This window comes from Oryctolagus cuniculus, chromosome 16 (assembly GCF_964237555.1).
Source record: "Oryctolagus cuniculus chromosome 16, mOryCun1.1, whole genome shotgun sequence".
In the NCBI taxonomy this organism is placed as follows: Eukaryota; Metazoa; Chordata; class Mammalia; order Lagomorpha; family Leporidae; genus Oryctolagus; species Oryctolagus cuniculus.
In genome coordinates, this window is record NC_091447.1 from 6486969 (window position 1) to 6492378 (window position 5410).

A 5410-nucleotide genomic window follows, 5' to 3' on the forward strand; every position below is an offset into this window, starting at 1 on the left:
GGCGTTTCAGGTGAATGTAGGCATCTCACAGCATGTGGATGTAAACATTCAGCTCCCATTAAGCCTGAAGTGGTTTGTCCAAGAGGGTGCTGGAAGCAAGGAATGCAGGAACTGAAGGAACAGAGAGATGTTTGAAAACTTCAAGACACAAATGCTAAAGCCAATCAAAATGTTTGACACTGTGCTGATGCTGGTAGGTCTATCTACTCTCCTTAGGGTTGAATTTGCAGATAATAGAATCCACCCTGTACAGGAGCACCAAATATAGGTGGAAGTGACATTAGAAGGTATATCTGAAAGGGAGGCATAATTTCATTTGATTAGGCCATCAGTGCTAAATTGGATGACATTGAATGGATGTATTTGAGATGTGTGACGTAAGGAGGCAGTAACAGCAGTAATGGAGAAAGATTGTTCATTGTAAGAGAGGTCATAAAACTAAGGGTAACAAAGCTCAAAATGATAACAAAATGTATCCATATATGAAAGGAACAACCAGCAATTCAAAGTATGTTAAGACTCACCTGGGGAACTCTAAGACAGTGGATACCTTTACAAATTGCAAGCTTGAACCGTGATTAAGATATTAAACTAATTCTTTTCTATTCCTGTGTAGGATTCGTGACGCATTCCAAATAAAAGGCTTTAGGTAGTGGGATTTTCCCCAGACCAGAAGAACTCTTACCCATCCTCCAATGACTTCGACATCCACATGGTAAAAGACTCACTAAATTTGTTGAAATGCTGAGTGCTCCTACTCAGAAAAGGTTGCAAGTTTGGTAGTATATAAAATTTGCTCAGCATTTGACAGTGATTTTAGGAAGCCTTAGTTATAATTCGGAAAATGTTGCAGAGTAGTAATGTATTAATGGGTCCATATTTTTAGAACATATGAAAATGAGCTTTATAATAAATCCATTTATGCAACAATGAATATGTATTCTATTGGTAACAGAGGCTTCATGAGTGAGTAAGAAAACATATCAAAATTTAGAAGCTCTCTGTTTTGAGAATTCTACTTATACAAGAAATAGTATAACATCACTAGCCCATGTAGTTGCATAAAAACGTATGAGCACTTGAGGATAAAATGATAAATATATCCACGATTGCAAAAGAGATAGAAAAATCAGGATGTATTGGTATTAGGATGAATTTTTGTTTGCATCTGAAACATAGTATTTCTCATAAGTTGAAATGAAAGAGAAAAGGCATTTCATTTTAAAAAGGAGGCAAATGAACCATTTCCATGAAATGAAATATTTGTATAGCCTCCTTTCAGTCTCCCTACTTCGAGCTTCCTATTTACGATCATATAGCATTGTTGTACTGCAGAATCTGTTATGTTGTACATGCATAATCCGCATGTATTAATTTGATTGGTCTTATATTATTCAAACAAGTGTGCAGCATCAGTCCCCGAGGGTTAAAGCACCTGCAAGTCACTTGTGGCATCTATATCACTAAAATTCAGTGTCACACATCTGCGGCTGGGCTTTGGTTTCATTTTGAGTGGCCTTGTTTTCTAGAATGTAACTCAGCAGCCCTACAAATGTTTCTCCTGGATACTGGAGGATGGACTTTGAGGAAAAGTTTGCTCTCAGGCAAATGAAGGCAATGGATGGTAGACAGTGACCATGTGAGACTGAGCTGGGAGATCTTCTGAACTGTTAAACCCAAACTCATTACCATCATCTCTCTACACACACACACACACACACACACACACTCCAGGACATCTGATGAAATCCAGGACATATGCATCAACTAGAAAAATAGAAAGTCCAAGCCTTAAGAAATTTCACTTTTGGTATTTTAAACTAAAAATGTGTACTGAGTGTAATTACTGGTTTTACAACCAAATGTGCCATGGCTACTTTTCTTAAAGCAGCCAAGGTTTTCATTAGTCTCACTTTTGAACTCCAGCCTCTCTGTCCAATATTCTCATAGGAATATGGTGCACATCTTTGAACAGTTTTAGGATTTTCAGGTACACCAATGTGTTTCTGTGAATTAAGACTCCTGCCACCTGCTGGGCGTAGAGTTAGGTGTTGTCAGACTTTGTCTCCACGTTTTGATCTGGGCTCTCTCCCTCCTCCACCTGAGGCTTTCTGGGGAAGGAATCTTTAGCTGGTTCAAATTCCAAGTTTTAGGAAATGCTCAAGTTAATCTGCATGGAAAGTCTAGATCCTTACATCAGGAGCCAAACACTGTCAACCACATAACTGCAAAGTTTAAGTTTGCACTCTGTTCCTCAAATCCATCTGTTAACTTGGTTTAAAAAATCACTGATATTGATTTTGGATTTTATTTGTGATTTTCTTGGGATTTCATTGAGTTACACAGATACATAGGGACACAAATTGAATGAATCCTGGAACTTTTACAAATAAATCTTCTCACTGAATTTTATTCAGTATTTTTCCATTTGCTGAGATCTTTTAGATTCATCAGTAATATGATGTAAATTTCTCCAGAGAATTCAAGATTTTGGATTTTTTTTTGGTCACATTTTCTTATTAGTTATAACTAGTGTATATGAAAGTCATTGGTTTTCACAAACTGATTTATACCTGAATGATTACTTTAGACCTGCCTTTAGGAGTGCAGGAGAGAAATTTTTAAAATACACTTTTAAACTTCACTAAGAGGTTATTGGAACTCATAAGATAGTTTGGTAAAGTGGCAGGATATGAAATGAACACACAAAAATAAATAGCCTTCATATATACAGACAATGCCACAGCTGAGAAAGAACTTCTGAGATCAATCCTATTCATAATAGCTGAAAAAAATTAAATATCTTGGAATAAATTTAACCAAGGACATAAAAATTCTCTACTCTGCGAGTTACAAAACATTAAAGAAAGAAATAAAAGGAAACAGAAAAACATGGAAAAATCTTCCATGTTCATGTATTGGAAGACTCAATACCATCAAAATACCAGACTATCAAAAACAATTTAGAGATTCAATGTGACACAAATAAAATACCAAAGATATCCTTCTCAGATTTAGAAAAAAATGATTCTGAAATTCATATGGAAACACAGGAAACCCCAAATAGCTAAAGCAATCTTATACAACAACAAAACAAAAAGCCAGAGGCATCACAATACCAGATTTGAAAACATACTATAGGGCAGTTATAATCAAAATAACCTGGTACCAGCATAAAAACAGACAGATAGACCAGTGGAACAGAATAGAAACACCAGAAATCATCCCAAGCACCTACAACCTACTTATCTTTGACAAAGGAGCTGAAATCAATCCCTGGTACAAGGACAGTCTCTTCAACAACTGTTGCTGAGAAAACAGGATCTCCACACTCAGAAGTATGAAGCTTGCTTACCTTACACTTTACACAAAAATCCACTCAAGATGGATGAAAGACCTAAATCTATGATACAATAGCATCAAATTATTAGAAAATATTAGGGAAACTCAGCAAGACATTGGCATAGGAAAAGAGTTCTTGGAAAAGACCCCAGAGGCACAGGCAATCAAAGCCAAAATTGATAAATGATATTATATCAAATTGAGAAGCTTCTGCACTGCAAAAGAAACACTCAGGAAAGTGAAAAAGCAACCAACAGAATGAGAGAAATGATTTGCAAACTATGCAACTGATAAAAGGATTAATATACAAAATATATAAAGAGCTCAAGAAACTCGACAACAATGAAACAAACAACCCAGTTAAGAAAGAGACAAAGGACTTAAACAGGTATTTTTCAAAAGAGGAAATACTAATGGCTAACAGACACATGAAAAAATGCTCAGGATCACTATCCATCAGGTAAATGCAAATCAAAACTACAATGAGATTTCACCTCACCCCCATCAGAATGGCTTTCATACAGAAATCAAAAAAACAGGGGCCGGCACCATGGCTCACTTGGTTAATCCTCCACCTGAGGTGCCAGCATCCCATATGGGCACCGGGTTCTAGTCCCGGTTGCTCCTCTTCCAGTCCAACTCTCTGCTGTGGCCCAGGAGGGCAGTGGAGGATGGCCCAAGTTCTTGGGCTCTGCACCTGCATGGGAGACCAGGAGGAAGCACCTGGCTCCTGGCTTCGGATTGGCGCAGCACGCCAGCCATAGCAGCCATTTGAGGAGTGAACCAGCGGAAGGAAGACCTTTCTCTCTTTCTCTCTCTCACTGTCTCACTGTCTAACTCTGCCTGTCAAAAAAAAAAAAAAAAAAAAAAAAAAAAAAAAAAACACAACAAATGCTGTCGAGGATGTCGGGGAAAAGGTTCCCTACTCCACTGTTGGTGGGAATGGAAATTGATAAAGCTACTGTGGAAGACAATATGGAGATATCTCAGAAATCTGAATATAGACCTAACATATGACCCAGCCATCCCACTCCTTGGAATTTACCCAAGAAAAATGAAATCAGCACATGAAAGAGTGATCTGTATCCCCGTGTTTATTGCCACACAATTCATGATAGCTAAGATAGGAATCAACCCAAATGTCCATCAACTGAAGACTGGATAAAGAAATTATGGGATATGTACAAAATGGAATACAATACAGTAGTAAAAAAAATTGAAATCCTGTCATTTGTAACAAAATGGATGCAACTGGAAAACATTATACTTAGTGAAATAAGCCAGTCCAAAAAGACAAACACCATATGCTCTCCCTGACCTATGATAACTAATAGAGTACCTAAAAAGTAATCTATAGAAATGAAATTGTCACTTTGAGATGCAATGACTTTGAACAGCCCTTGTCTTGACTGCTGAGGAACCATTTTCATTCTTCTATACTATTTGTTGAACTCTTTACTTAGTATAGAATTAATCTTATGTATATAAAGGTAATTGAAAATAGATCTCAGTAAAAAATAAGAATGGGAATAGGAGAGGGAAGAGGATGAAGGGTGGGAGTGCAGGTGGGATGGAGGGTGGGTGGGAGAGTCACTATGTTCCTAAAGTTGTGTTTATGAAATGCTTGAAGTTTGTACACTATAATAAATAAAGCTAATATTTATTTTTATTATTAAGAAATAAATATACTTTTAAAATAGATTTTTTTCATCTTTATAGGGCATTTCAAGTGAGAGAGGAGTTGTTTGTCTTTGTTCATTCAAGATACCATTGTGAGTTTAATATTCTAAAATTTGGGATTGGGAGAAGCAGCTAATTTGGGTATTCAGAGTCCTCAAGTTCACTAAGGACAGCATAACTCATTTGTCACTTGGTAACAGTGTTTGGCTTACATTGCACATCCCAGAGCCAGCTAAGTCATGGCTCCAGTGTGTCAGCCAGAGAGAGGGCACTGGGAGCTCAGTCATTTGGGCATTTCAGGTCTGGAGAGGTGACTGTCATTCCTCCACAACTGTCGCTCTGGGGAGAAATGGCACCCTCTGAAATGCAGCATTAGCTTTTATCACTC